The sequence below is a fragment of the Manduca sexta genome, unplaced genomic scaffold, assembly GCF_014839805.1.
Source record: "Manduca sexta isolate Smith_Timp_Sample1 unplaced genomic scaffold, JHU_Msex_v1.0 HiC_scaffold_3064, whole genome shotgun sequence".
Classification (NCBI taxonomy): domain Eukaryota; kingdom Metazoa; phylum Arthropoda; class Insecta; order Lepidoptera; family Sphingidae; genus Manduca; species Manduca sexta.
The window spans coordinates 1-16781 of record NW_023594092.1 but is presented as its reverse complement, the minus strand read 5'-3'; the positions used below and the strand labels follow the sequence as shown (position 1 = coordinate 16781).

The 16781-nt window shown below is 34.4% G+C and overlaps 1 pseudogene; it reads right to left on the bottom strand.

The window, feature by feature from the left end:
* Nucleotides 1-938: 938 nt before the first annotated feature.
* LOC119192674 lies at nt 939-15470 on the bottom strand (annotated as a pseudogene).
* Between the last annotated feature and the right edge of the window lie 1311 nt (nt 15471-16781).

The window sequence follows — 16781 nt, the reverse complement described above, 5'->3', positions numbered from 1 at the left end:
TGGTTTAGGCACTAGGTAAGACGCAGAAAGTAATTTTCAGTATTAAAGAAGATTTCAGCTTGTTTTTTGCTTGAAACTAGAATTAGCGCCAATCATACATCAATGTATCTCAACGCGGATATTTCAAAAACACGTGCACAATTTTGTGAATGACAGATGCGATTAAAATTCAATTAATGGTTAATTGTTTAGTAGATCAGTTTAATTGTTCCATTAGCGTGCCGGACTTGTGTTGGATTCTTTTGGAAAACCCTTAAATCTGAAAATATTATTACCGTCACAAATAAGCTACCGTTATGATTTTACCGGATTTTAAAAAAAGGTCCTAATTTGGTGCAACTTTATTTGGCAGGTGCATATCCATAAACGAATTATAATTTGTTAATATTGAGCAAACAATTGAAAATAATCTTAAAATTCAATTCGTGATGGTGTCTATTTGATGGTAGTTTTTGATATAGGTAACGAAGATGTTTACTATTTTCATTTCCAAATTAGTTTAATTGTAGCCTAAATACGCAATTTATCTATTTTCAAAGAATTTATTACCTATTTATTTATTATTACTGTTAGTATTACTTATGTATTTTATTTGTTAATTATATATATATACTCACACCCCAAATTCTCAGAAGAAATAATTCTTTCCTATAATTGTCTGGAAGATATCGCTTTTAGCGCTAAGACTGACCATTTTAACCAAGCTATAGTTCATAAGTGTGTTTGTGTATGTGTTTTTTACTTATGTGGTGTTCAATAAAGGGTTATCTATCTACTTTTTATCCGCAATATCCCTCAATAAACATTAGATTGACTGTCATAATCATCATCAGCCACATAAAGTCCATTGCTGAACATAGGCCTCCCCTAAAGAGATCAGACGGACCTGTTTAAAGCAGGTTACATACATACTAACAACACAACCCTTTTTTATGGGACCTAGATATGAAACCCAATTTACCTGAACCACCTTCCAACCAATCTGTTCTTCAAATCAATGGTTCCTTTCCTGTCAAGTTCTTGTAGAAGGTTGTGGGCGTTTAGGAATCCACTTAGGTACAAGAAGCTGTCTGTATATAGTATTGCTGAACGACCGATTACAGCCCATGGCATGCCAAACACCTGGAAAGTTAGTTTAGTTAGACCTGGAGGGACATTGCTACAGACCAATTTAAATATAAACAAACAAAACAAACATACACCACGCATTTATCGCCGAAGGGTATGAAAAAACACAACCAGGGCACCGACTTTTGGTCAAGTGTGTTCGGTCTCATGATGTGCTAAGGGGCGAGCTTGTCACCATATCGGAAACAAATTCCAGACTCCGGGCTGATACTGAGCATAAAACCCCAATTTTGCTTTGCCCGACCCGGATTCGGACCCAGGACCTCAGAGCGCTGCCGTACCGCGCATGCCGTACAACTACGCCACCGAGGCAGCCACCAATTTAAATGAAATATTTTATTTGAATCTGTAAATTTCGTCAATATTAACTCTACCACCAGTTCGGAAAGCAGTTCTCATGAGAGAAGAACGGGCAAACTCTGGTGCTAAGACCGCGCCGTAAGGGTTTCAGTAAAATTTTCCCCATTCAGACTAAGGTACTTTGGACAAAAGTTATCTGTCGACAATTTAAAAATGACATTTATAATAAAATAGATTAAATGTTATTTTTATGTATTCAGCCCATTTATAAGTAGACAGAAATATCACCCTTAAAGCAACGAAAATAATAATTTATAATTTTAACCGAATTTTACAGGATTATGTCACAAAAAACAAGTAGACGACGAACAATTACCAGTTTTTCCCGAAACAGTAATCCAATAAAGTTAATAAAACTCAAATAGAAAGCATTTGATAGATTTCACAGCTTTCAAACAATCCGTTTCGGGCACGGCTGGCGATCAAAGATAATCCTCTAAAAGTACTCGGCGATTCACCGAGTGCTACATTAAATGGAATCCAATAATTCACCTTTATCTATTACGCTTTAACACCGAGAAACACCCTGTAGGTGTTAATAAATTGTCAATTAAGGAGTGTTAACAGACAATTTATTAAAACTTGTAAACTTTTAATTGCACTGTAATTGGGGTAAAGTGGAGGAAATAATTGGAAAATATATGGAATATTTTTGGTGTTACTTCAAATTGGATTGGTGGCAAACGGGATAAGCCATTTGAAGGTAATCGAGCTCATCAAATTCCACCCCATATAATCTGAGTTCATAACTTCGGGGTAATTACCCCCGCGGTGGTAAATCAGCTATTTCACGGAGGTAACAAAGAACCTAATTATAGGATCGTAAAATTAAAAAGAAATAACAGAGCTGACTTTAAATTGTAAGGCTGTTGTGCAATTTATGATTAACTAGCGACCCGCCCCGGCTTCGCACGGGTGCAATGCTGATACTAAATCCACTACAGAAAAACTGTGTACGTTGTATATAAAAACAAAGCGGCCCGCTCTGGCTTCGCACGGGTATAATATAACAAAATAACAGTATTTCTCCACTATTTAATGGATGTTATTATTATACATATAAACCTTCCTCTTGAATCACTCTATCTATTAAAAAAAACCGCATCAAAATCCGTTGCCTAGTTTTAAAGATTTAAGCATACATAGGGACAGAGAAAGCTACTTTGTTTTATACTATGTAGTGATAAAGATGTTTGTATTTGCTTGTATTGTTTGTTTTGATAACATTTTGAAGGCGGGGTAAAATTCGTTATCTACAGCTTACAGGGGTAACAATATTGAAAAGGTTAGAAACCACTGCCGTATAACATGGAATGCTTATTCTTAGCTACAGCCTGCACAGTTTTTAGCTTCTTTTTATGTGAGTTATTTTCTTTAAATATATATTTTAACTTTACTACAAGATTTATATAGTCTGACATATTGCTTGAACGTCTCCAAATTGTATTGTGTATAATTTGCTGCGCTTAAGTCACTTTTAGTTTAAATTATGTGCATGTTGAGTTTCCTAATTTGGGCTTTACATTTATGGCTATGAAGTTAACATATTAAAATTATTGTAATCGTAGTGTTAAGTCTGCTGGAAATAAAATAAAGTATAAAGACACTAACCTCAGAAAAGCTGACTTTATTGACGTAGGGGCTATGAGCCATCGCCATAGATTTGTGAGCGATGAGCAACGCGAACGCATTCATTCCTCTGAAAGCGTCGATTCCCTTCACCTTCGTCGGCGAGTCTGACAAATCAAACACCTTCTTCAAATTCCTCTTCAAGGAGAACGCGTTTAGCAATTTCTCGAAATTCGTCATCCCTTCCTTGCCGTCGTCGAATATCGTTCCCAGACTCAGCAGTAGTAATATTGCAAGGAAGAAAGTTCTGGAAGGTAATTGCATTTTTATAATAATTGATACGTTATTAATTATTAAATTATAGTAGGTGTTGCTGGAGGCTTCGCTCCCGTGAAAACGTTTTTTCGGGATAAAATAGTCTCGCTTTACGTTTTCCTGGATATAATGGAGCTTATATTTCAAGTTAGATCTTTAGCGGTGTTGGCGAAAGCTGGATTCAATTCCATGCAATTGTTTTTTTAATGATGCGTGTACAAACATACGGACAGAGTAAAATTCTAAAAACTGTTTTGGTTTCTGTTGCTCAATTTAGTTTTTCTTTATTATCTAAAATGTACATGTAAATGACATTGGCTTGTTACAATGTTATTATGTGTTTAATTATTTATATGTATATAATTACTGAGCGTATTTGAGTGACACGAACCTTCTGGATGACTTCGCAAATCATTTTTGATATTAATTTGATTAAAACCTTAAACTTTGCATGATACCGATTATCATAAATGGTTAAGTATGGCGAAATACGGCAATAATTATTATGTCAAATTATTTACACCAAGTTTAATCCTGCCTGATATTCGACAATGATACGGTCACGTTGCCAATTGTAAAGGCCGTTATGCATTTCAATATCACAATGATGGTAATGTGTTTAATAATAATATAGTAGCTTTTGTTAGTGGCAGTTAGTCTAAATAGGATATAAAATGTTACTGAGTATGTATGTTTAACAAGATTAAAAATTACTTCTATAAACAAATAATCATTGATTCTGAGTTTAATAACCCGATGTTTTCGCTACAAATGTTTTAATTTCCATTTTTACTTTCTTTTGTTACTAAATATCTGATTTTATTAATTTTACTTACATAGATAGCGCCTTTCCAAAGGAGTAAGGTCGTCTGACGTCCTTCACCGTACACATGGTGTTGTGTACGCGGACTGATACTCAAGACCCGACAGCCTCTGGGACAGCTCCTCCTCCAAGTCAAAGCTGCTGCAGGAGCTTGGTATGCAGACGCCCCACAGCAAACTGGAGAACCTGGGCACTCTATGGCCCATCTATAACAAAAGTAGAATTAAGTTTTAAACAAAGATACTAAACAGTATCGGACAGAAGATCAAGATCAAATTTGTGCTCCGAAAGTTATAACCAATTGACAATAAGGGTAGAATAAACGTCAATTGCAATAAGTCGTCTTATGTGACAAGATCACAAGACTGATAAAGTTGCATTTGGCACTGCACTGGGGGAGGGTGGGGTTCATCATGAGACCTGACATGTTTCTTTAAGAGTGGTATTACATCGGCAACAATATCTTCCAGCCTTGCAGCTGTTTAGCTGCAGAAATAGGCAATGAATTAGTACTTAGCTAACTTAATGATTTTTAATGTTTACGCGAATGTTAGACATTCAAATTAAACAAATTTTCGGATTCTATCGCGTTTTTTTGTATTTTATTTTTCTCCCGACGTTTTGCAGCCTTCATGGTCACAGGGGACAGAGGTGTTGTTCATCCGTAAAGTCAAAGTTACAATATCTACCTACATTTTACAATTATTAGCTAACTTGCTTCTCATATATTATAAGCAGTACCTAAATTACGTATTCTTTTTTTATACGTGCATGACAAAGTGACCCCACTGTACCTGATGGTAAGTGGAGTGGGGTCCAATAGAATGTCGAGTGACGAGAGATGATTACCCTCGGCAGTCGACACAATTATGCTGGCCTGTTGTAATTGTATATACACAGGTTGATCCTCGAAATCGACATACTTAAGTGGGTCACTATGGGGTTTTAACACCTTGTGTACGATGGTTGCTTACGGGCGGATATAAAATATATCCTACCACCTGCAAAAGTAGTTTTAAGTTGCTACCAAGCCTGTATATCTTAACATAACATCACGCATTTTATCCCCGAAGGTATGCAGAAACGCAACTAGGGCACCCACTTTTCGCCAAGTATGTTCCGTCCCATGATGTGATAGGGGCGAGCCTATCGCCATATCGGGCACAAATTCCAGACTCAAGAGCTGATACTGAGCAGAAAAACCCAAATATCACTTTGCCCGACCCGGGATTCGAACCCAGGACCTCAGAGCGCTATTGTACCGGACGTGCAATACAACTACGCCACCGAGGCAGTCAAAACATATATCTTAAAACCTCTATAATTGCTCATCACAGGCGTTAAACAGTTTTAAGTTGTTACTAAGCCAGTTAAATCCACTATAATTTCCCATCACAGGCGTTAACTTACGTATTTATAACTATGTGTTGTAACATTAAAGAAATATGCTATCATATCATATTAATATTTAAGTTATAATCAAGGCCGTATAACTCAAATCCTTTATAATTGCACATCACAAGAGTGAGTTTACGATATATTTGTAACTAAGTGTTGCAACGCTTAACAAATATGCCATCACATGCGTTAATATCCTTAAAATTCATAAATTTTAATTAAGTGTATCAAATTTTATTATTATATGCGAATGCGAAATGTTTGGAATCGAAATGCGAACTCGTTGTTAACAGTTTTGATTAAAATTTCCCAACTCTTAAAGGTGAACTTACGTCCGAATATTTTAATTAGTGTGTCATAATTATTTGTGTTTTTTCATTATAAATATAACAATAAAAGGTAATGGTAAATCATTGTTAAAGATCTGAACATTTCTCTCTGTAAGGATCTTTAAGAATATTAATTTATTAGTATGAATTATCTTAATTAGAAATGGATCGGACTACCCAGACGAATGTCCGCAGATTCAAATACCTGAAAAGTACTCATAATCATTTCTACGGTACGTACGACGTAACTCTATTTTTTAAAATTGAGTTAAATTAATATTTATAACCAAACATTTTACAATTATACCATTTTTAGGTAGTTATAGTAACTTTGACCTTTCGGACGACCAGCACATCAGTCCTTCTCGTGAAACGTTGAGGGAAAATTACAATATTCTTACCTACATAGCCGCGATAAAATCCGCAAAATAGTTTTCTTTCAATGTGTAACATTCGCGTGAACATGAGAAATCATAACCAGTAAAAAAGTACGAATCTAACAATTACATAAATAAATATGTAGAAACATCCTATTTCCTTATGATAGCTGTATCACCAGCAGTAATCTAATACCAGGACAATAGGGCGATGCAGGTCTCCTTACATCAATTAATTAACAGAGCCTTACTCTCTAAGGAAAACAGACCTTGAACAATACATAAACAGTAACAATGTAATTGATTCCACGCTTAATGTATTTGTAATATATGTTGTAGACGTGTGAGATTGTCTCAGGCGTGATGTCGACTAATCAATCGTTATTAAATATTATGCAATTATTGTTATTGTAATACTAGCTAACCCGACAGACGTTGTCCTGTCTTAACTATAAATATGCAGCGCGGATTCTGTCATTTATTAGTATGGTAGTAAGATCTATACATGTAAAGTATGAAAATTATTATAATAAAAATATCTTTTTCAGAGCAACAACATATTGCTTTTATTTCAAAAGAATACAAATACAAAATATTGAAATAACATATTATATATAGATGTACTTCATTTTGTAATACTTGCTTGAGGCTTAAGAGTTTATCTTATTAAGTTGTTATAATAATTTACGGTACTTAGACCTCGTGCCCTTTGTAAAGTTGACAGTTGAGTGCTTAAGTTATGTAGCAATTGTTTTTGATAATTTATATATTGTTTTATTGAGATAAGTTTAAAAGCAAAAGAGGCATTATAGTTTTGTGGAAAAAATATCTGGATCATTTAAAAATAATTGATGTGAGGAATTAGAACGTTTTTTTGTATTTCTTTGAATGACGAGACGAGCTTGTCATTCGCCTGATGGTAAGCAATACGACAGCCCATAAACAGTAGAAACACAATCCAACACATTGAATTATTTGGTATTTCACTGCGCTCGCCATCCTGAGACATGAGATGTTAAGTCTAATTATATCCAGTAGTTACACTGGCTACAATGTCCTTCAAACCGGGACACAACAGTGACTACATATTGATGCTTGGCGGCAGAAATAGACATTGCGGTGGTACCTATCTAGGCGGGCTCTCACATATTAGAGACCTACCAAAAAAATCGATCGAAGTCTTATAAAGGTTGAGTACAAAATGTGATGTTAAACATCAATAACAACTCCAGTATCAACACTTTTGTTCTATTGTGGTCATAAAGTATTAAATACATTTAAATACCAACCATTGTTTTTATCACTCCTTTGTAATCAATAAGGCTTTTGTAACCGTTTAAATGCATATCAACACGATTGTCATTAAACAATAAGATACCAAATTGGAAGTGCATTGCGCCAATTCTTCTTATCCACCATTTTCGATAGCAGGCTTTGTCAAGGGCTCGTTTTGCAATAACAATTGTGATTCAAAATCAGTTCGGAGACCAAATAAGCTGGTTGACAGACGGGTGCTTTTAGAATATTAAGTGAGCAACCTTGGGAACGTTTTGCGTGTTCTCGATACAATTGATACGTTCTGTTGTGATGTTTGACGCCGGCTAGAATGTTGCGTCTAACTAATGGCATCTGTTTAAAGAATTTGCTGCACCTCCATCTGCGTTGAAATCGTAGATTAAAAAAGGATAGCAATCTGTATATAAGGGAAAATGTAACTTCTTAGTAGTAAAATGATTTTCAACAATTGAACAGGAATTTTATAGATTACCACGTTCAAACAATAAAACGAACTATAGGTCGCTATAACGATATGGTGTAGGCATAGAAAGATCCAGTTTAAAATCGCTCAAATTGTAGGAATCTAGATCAGTTTCTTTTCCAATCGTGAGGCAAGTTTACACAATACACGTGTGAGATGACTTGCTTGCCATAGTGTCCACCGCGGCTAATAGGAACAAAAAATTATTGTATCAAGTTAAATCGATTGTGTCCGTAATTACCGGACAACATGGGAGTTAATATTTGAAGTCTTAGGATGATAGGCGGAGTAAAGCGTTGTAAGCAGTGTTTTGTGTTTTGATGTTCTGATGCTGTTGTTGTTGTTGAATGAGTAGGCAGGTCGGTGACTTAAATGCACGATAGACCAATTAGGAATGGAACGGTCTAACCAGATAATGTCCTCAAGTTCAAAACAGAAGGTACCTCTGACTTCGAAGTTACTTGCGTACGTTTTGGTAAAGAAAATCATCGTGAGGTAACCTACAGAATTTAGAATTCTTTAAAAAAATGTGTGAAGTCTTCTAACCTGCATTAGGCCAGCGTAGTGGACAAGGGCTAAACCCTTTTAGTAGTATAGGAGGAGCTTGTCCTGCAGTGGGGAGTACATAATACAGGGTTGGTATTATTATTCTGTTTATTATAAAGGGATGATTGCTCGCTTCGTTATTCAAGTGTTTATCATGGTCGATATAAATACGAAACATCAATTTATATTCTTCTAGAATAAAGGTAGTAAAATTATGCTGGTTATTGTCGCTAACTAAAAATGAAGCTTAAATACCCTTACTTAATACCTTTTTCTTTCCTTTATGGCCAGCAGTGCACCCATAATTTACTTAGAACTGCGAGCGTTTATGGGCGATGATATCGCTTGGCATCAAGTATACCTGCTAATTTGCTAGCGCAACAAAAAAGTGCATATAATTGTTATAATGCTGAAGTAACTAGAATAGACAAAATGTGTGGCAATGCGTGCAGTTCATTGAACCGACCGGTCGGATGGTGTAGGTGCTGGCTCAGCATTGATGCAATATTTTATGTTTAATACGTTGTTTTCCATGTGTATGTTTTAGTTAAAAATAATTTGGAATGTGAAGGGTTCAACTGAATGTTTTGTACGTCAGGCCATCTATATATCTATATAACATATTGTGAGGTAATGGAGACCCATAATACCAGGAGACGGTTCACGGTACTTCTGCAGTGGCGATGTATAACCCGATTTCTGCCGGCTTCCCTTTACAGAGAATGTAATTATCATAAGAACGATTAACAGACCGCATTCATGCATAATATAAATAATAATATCAGCCCTGTATTACATACTTGCCCACTGCTGAGCACGGGCCTCCTCTACTAATGGAATGGATTAGGCCTTAGTTCACCACGCTGGCCTAGTGCGGATTGGTAGACTTCACACACCTTCGAAATTCCTATAGAGAACTTCTCAGACGTACAGGTTTCCCCACGATGTTTTCCTTCACCGTTAAAGCGAACGATAAATTCACAAAGAATACACACATGATTTTAGAAAAGTCAGAGGTGTGTGCCCTTGGGATTTGAACCTGCGGACATTCGTCTTGGCAGTTCGTTCCACACCCAAGTAGGCTATCACCACTATCATTCATGCATATTAGCAGCTATATATTATGCCGAATTCCTTTTCTAAAAATATAATCTTTCCCCACTATACTACTGCTGAAAGTATCATGTTAAAATAGAAAATTCCTTTGAGTAGATCAAGGAGGCTGGTAAAAATATTTTTACGTCCCTTTAGAATTGTATTTTTCAAAGGGATCAGCAGACAGCAACTAATTTTTCCATGATATTGATTAATGGCATTTATTTTGCACATAAACACTTCCTTTACCTTAATTTGAGATTTGCGTCTACAAAATTAAGTTATTCGCGTAATAATTTGCAAATTATTCACGCTTTATATAGTTTTATTGCTAGATTAAATTGTTAACGACCATTGTTCTATTTGTTGTCTAGTATTGTCAATGTCGCGGGCTGAATTTTAAAAGCCTGTCCTTGGTTCTGTGTTCCGTTTGTGACTTACGTCATTCATAAATTTTTGGTCTGATAGGAACTGCTACATTGTTTTAGTACGTCGTTTGTTTTTTTACGGTTCTAAGATTAAGGCCTTCTACTAAGCAAACGACCTTGAATTATTGTTCCATACTTTTACGACGCATGTGTTACGGCCGGGAGTATGTACAGATTTACGAATAATTAAATTAAAAATCAATTTTAGGTTCTTTTAATTTTTTACTACCGATATGTTTCTTAGTAAATTGTCTAACTAATAGTGTTGGTCGCACATTAAAATTATGTGTTCTTAAGGAGATGCACGGAATCAATATTTAGCGTCATTTTGATTATAAAATTATCAAAACAATATCTAAAGTATAAAAACACAGAGTATAAATTAACAACCAAAGTAAAGATGACATATTGTAGAAATATGTTTATTTTTTCCTTGTGTATTATAAATTTTGAATAGATAGTTTCTAATACTGTTAGCGTAACATTTTACTGGGGGTAGGGCCTTAATAAAGTTAGCCTAAAATAATTATTTCCCTTTTAACAGCGCTTGGGACATGAGGAGATTTTAAAAATGATTTATATTTAGTTTTCCGCGATTTTAATGTCGTTTTCTTTGCTTGAGAATATTTAACAAAGTTTGGTAAACGTGAGGTGTTTTTAAAAATTGTTGATATTTAGTTTTCTACGACTTTAATATGGTTTTGCTCGGGAATTAGATACATTTTATAGTGTTCAAATTGAGCTATAATTTAGAGAGTAGAAAGGACTGCTGATTAAGTAGATGGATTATGAATTGCAATGACTAACGTAGCGCGGTGGTACGCAGTATTTTGCGTTTTTGAGTGGCCTAAAATCTGGAGAGAAACGGGCTCATTTCTTCTGATTTGAAAAACCTATGAATATTACATAAACTGATTGTTTTATATAAGGTGTAATATTAATATTAAGCTAATTTTCCGTTTAGAATATCGGTAGGTCTATAAAGGATTCTTCTAAGAGATCTAAACGATTTATGTAACTATGTTTATTAGTTTCGTGAGATTACTCTGGTATTGGTAGGCCCAATATCTTGTTTGAGCAACATTTTTCAAAAAGGATGGCATGATTTCAAGGTGGCTTCTAGAAGTAAATGTGCGAAAGCAATAGTATTTAAATTTTAAATTTATTTAAATTTTAAATTAGTATTACCGAATTTCAAGTTCGATTGATGCTAAGACATAAATTTAGATGAGTATTATTAATTGTATATAAATCTAGATTATGTGATGTAGATATGCATGTTTATGTAGTATTACAACTATTCCAACGTGAACTAAATAATGCAATTACATTTTAATGTAAAAAACAAACTGTTTTTAATTCCACTTTGTTATAACCAATAGCCAATGTACCTGATATGAAAAAATCTGAAGCCGTGTACAAAAAATTCACGCCAGCAGGTTTAAGAGCGGCCAGACATGTATCCCATACGGGGTGGGTTGTGTAAGCAAGGTCGAATCTCGCAACAAAAGCAGCTTTTGCGAAGGTCAGGGTACCGACCAGCCTGCATTCAAATTGCAACAGAGTTTACGAAACTACGTCCATTGGAAATGTTGCATTTGCCACATTATTGGGATGAAGTTCAGATGGTTGCGGATTGACGTATACTCGCATATATTTTGATACTAAATTTTCTGTTTCTGTAGCGTAATTGTTTGCGTGTCAATGCCGTGCTGAGGTCTTGGATTCGATCACCTAATATTATTACTGTTTTTTGTTTAATTTGGAATCGTGTCCGTTAAAAGGCAATAAGGTCGTGCCCTATCCACATTAAATGTTTTATGATTACTCTGCACCGGAGACTGTGTGAAGTTTGTCGTACAAGCTGTTGGATGGATGGAGACGAGCTGCGCGGCCTGCCTAAAGCTAACCGACCGGTTTCCAAAACGATGTCAATCTTAATCTTCCTTTCGATCCCGAAAATAAACCAATAAAGAGAGTATTTTGTAAACCTGTCAAAAAATATTCTGATTGAACCATTTTTACGATGGATCGAAAACGGCGCTTAGTCGGAACGGTTTATAAAGTTTGTAGAGAATATATATCTTTTTGAATAATTGTATTAAATTTAATCTACTTAATGATGCGTAAAATATATATTTAAAAAATTTTTTTTTTTCAAGTAATTTTAAGAAAAAGATTTTAACTTTTTTTTTGGTTTTATATAAAAATACAAATAATTACAAAAAAATATTAACAAGATTTTATTCCTGAAATATGAATTTATTACATTTTGTTGAGTTCGTTCAAAATGTCTCCCAACCCGCCATTGGTTCTAAATGTGATAAACGAGGAAATATATTCGTAATTCGCATCCTCTGTTTTGAAATTAAAATGAATCAACTGCAAGGTCATTTAAATGCATTTCTATATTGAAATCTTTCTCGCATTTATTTGAATAATTTAGCTTTGTGCAATGTGTAATATTTAATAGTCTAATGAGCATGTTTTTGTAATAAGACACATACTGTGTTGGTAATGAATATTCATATCTTTTAAGAAATACCTATGCATATTTTCAACGCACGGTAGAAGCTGGTTCGATGTGTCAGTTACCGCTCACATAGTTAAATTGTTAACTTCAATCAACTTAAAATATACGTATTTTACATGTAGAATAAATGGCGGCCATAGTAATTGTAACAAAAGGGGGAAACCTGCAAAAAAGCCAAAGTTTTAGTTTACGATGACTTACTTCAGTTCGCGACCAATGTTTTTAGATTGCGACTACTATTTTAACAATAACGTAACAGTAATAATGCAACTCTTATAGATAAAAAATATTGTATTTAATTTTGACTATAAATTAAATGTTAATAAATAATAATCTGATTTTTTACTGAGTGAATGAAAGTAAAAATACTTTTAGGGATCTTGTGGTCAACTACTGAACATAGTTCTATTAAACAACTTTTTAGTTTGTGGTCATCATTTTTATCGTAATAAGTATTGGTGGTCGCAAACTGTCATTGATCGTACTCGGTCAACTATATCAGTGATTACTTTTCACTTTTCAGAGCTAAATTAGACAAATTTCATCAAGAAAACACGTAGTAGGTTTTACATTTCAACATAAAAACATGGATGGTGGGCTATGTTGGATTACTCTCATAAATAAAAAATATACCATGCTATCCATCAGACATTAAATAAAAGGGCTAATTAGCTTTCATAGTAATAGCTCGTAATTAATTAAAACTATTTGATCACTATCATATATTATTTTACGAATATGCAATTAAAACGTTTATAGAATTATTTACAGAAAAAAGCAATTGAATATTCTAGAAATTTACCTTTTTGAAAAATATTTTTCAGTAATGTGGATTAATTTAACCTTGGCTGAATGTTAGCGATGGTAGGCATAATAACCTTACTGTACTATCCATTACCACCTCATAGATTGTGTTACGTCTGTTGGCATTTTACAAGAAATAATGGTTGAGCATAACACCATATTTCCAAACATTAAAATTAAACTATTTTTATATTTTTCGTAGTTTCGTAGACTGCAGCCTTCGTGGTCACGGGGGTACTGAGGTGTAAGATATCCGAAATCTCAACGTTACAATCTACATACATTTTAGAATCATATATTCTTTATAATTAATAATTGTTATATATAAAAAATCACGGTAAAATCCGAAAAGACTTTTATAAAAATGTCTAACATTCGCGTAAACATAAGAAATCATCAAATCAAAGTCATTGCTTTGTCTGTTATTCCGAATACACCGTTTGAAGACCGATGAGTCGATCGCCTAATTGTTGGTAATATTTATTCAAACAATGAAGTACAATTGATGTCCCCAAACTCCGAAACTTCCGTAGTAACATTTTAATACCAACGCATGTCTTTTAAATGACATTGCTATCGTTCTTTATATACTAGTAAGGAATTACGATTTGCTATATAAAATGTATTTATTTATGACAATTGGAATCAGTGGCGCTTCAGGCAAATAAATTGTTTAGTCCATTGAAAAGTTACATTTGGGGTTGCGTTTTTAGAGGACGCAATTTTATTTTTTGTGGGGTCAGTAATGAAACCAAGTTTGTGGGGTCGCCACCCTTGTCCCACGGCCGCCATCTTGAAAATAGGGGTTGAAATGGTTTTATGATGTATCTCTTAAACTATTTATGTGACAAAAAATTGTATGAACATTTTTGTTGCAAATGAAATTCTCTACAACTTTGGTCTAGTAACTTTTGTCGTAGAACTATAAATAAAAAATATTATCAGCTATTCTTACAATAAGAGGTTAGAAATAATAATAATAATAGCAGGCAGATGATCTTTTGTTCCCTAATGGTCCCTTGGGTATTTGGGTATTAATGAGAGTACAAAAAAGTATTATGAACCTTATAAACACACGTTCTGATGACGTTGCAATGGACATTGCTTAACATTGAATTTCTTAACATTTTCGCTTATAACTTTTTTATTTATAGTTCTACGACAAAAGTTACTAGACCAAAGTTGTAGAGAATTTAATTTGCAACAAAAAATTTTCATACATTTTTTGTCAGATAAATAGTTTAAGAGATACATCAAAACCAATTCAACCCCTATTTTCAAGATGGCGGCCGTGGGACAAGGGTGGCGACCCCACAAACTTGGTTTTAGCTTTAGACTGACCCTCCTACACTTCAAAAATAAAATTGCGTCCTCTAAAAACGCAAGGTAAGGCCAAAAATGTAACATTTCAATGGACTAGTTGTGATATTTCAAAGCGAAATTCAAACCGCAAAACATTTCTTAGTCGCCTATTCAGTTTAGAAATACGAGTACAGCTCCGTGTTGAAAAATGTTGAAAATGGCTTATTCGACTATGAAAAGATAGTCATTGGATCAGTATTCTTCGAAGACGTAGTTAGTCTGGGTTTCAATTGTTGTAATCAAATTTGAGAGCGGCGACAGCCTAGGTGGAGTGGAACGGATGGCCGAGATGAATCTCCGCAGGTTCAAAACCCAGGCACCACACATAACTCTGAAGTCAGAACGTCTAGAGTTATGTGTGTATCCTTTTTGAATTATCGCTCGATTTAACGGTGAAGGAAAACATCGTATATACAAAATAAAATGAAAGTACTTACATCAGTAATATTGCTTTTAATATAATGTCCGCTGTGCACCAAGTAGTCCAACTTCTCATACTTCTTGTCTTCGAAGCTAAGCAGAAGAGAAGCTAAGCAGTACTCCCGCGCACCGCACCATCCACGCTGAGGCATTCGTCAAAGTCTCCATATTGGTTGCCGTTGCCGCTCAGTATGCCTGACGGGGCTTGGCCGTTGCGTCAAACACTGGAACAAATGTTTGCGTTAAGTAATCCAACCTTGTCCTTCAACTTTCGAGGTTCAAGGCCACTGTATATGGTATTTTAATGGTGATGACCTTTAACTGTTATACAATGCGTGAATGTAGAAAAGTTAATGATGCAATTATTTTTATGGTTTGATATTGCGAAATATAATAAAAAATATATTTTTGGAAATCCATTTCCTGAAAGGTCAAATGTCAACAAATAATACTGATTATATAAAGAAGAGAAAAAAAAATGTGTTAAAACATATCGTATGTTTTAACACATTTTGTTTTTCTTTTTTTTCTGAATATGCTAAAGAAGCTCATTCAACGATCTGGCTGAAACGTTATGCATAAGGTCTTTCAGTAAAGCATTACCTTCCGCAAGGTCGCTGCTTCTTTCATCAATGTTATTCACGACTTGTTTCCATTTTTTCCTGTCCTTGACGACGCGAAAGGTATTATGCGTTGAATGTTTTAGATCTAGGTTATATTGCTTTAGGATATTCTACCTTATTACACTGGGAATAAATTAATGAATTTTTCTTACCTATAGTGAAATTATTTCGTCGATAAATAAAAAGAATTATGGATAGTGGTGCATCAAAATCAAAATTGATTTACTAAGGACGTACGCATTATGTATAATCTTGAACGTGTTGCATTCGTCTGAAGTTTTTCGAATACCAATTTCGACCGTTGAACCTTGTCATGTCAAATGTCACATGTGAAATGTATGTGCGTGGTGCATACAAAATGTGGCGTGTACGAAACGTGCGGGCCACAGCCTCCGAGGGTGACATCATGGTGATTGGAATACGCTACGCTAACCTGACACGCTCGTAGCACGTACGCTTTAACTCCTGACGTTCTAAAAAGTCCGTTTACAGCTTTAGAATTTGGAATAAAAATTTGAATTTCTAAATTGGGAATTTTTCGGATTTGGAACGTTGACGTTAAATTAATGTCTTTCATTTATTTCGTTTGTATTTTTACTTTCACTGTTATATTCGGCTTTGTTTGATTGTTTATAAAATTGTGTAGATCTATTATTATGTAGCTACTTATAGTTATATACATCTTTGAATTGTTAATATTATGGTTAGATTGTTTTACGGCTACTCGTCTGATGATTAGATGTACCTTTTTTATTTATTTATATTAGATATAGTTTTTGTTTGTTCAATATATTCTATTTCTTTTACTCCTGCTATTTTTGTAGTACGTCAGTATACTTGTTAAATTAAGTGAAGCTCATGGAAATATAACAATTGATACTGTATTCCCTATCACATCATGGGACGGAACAT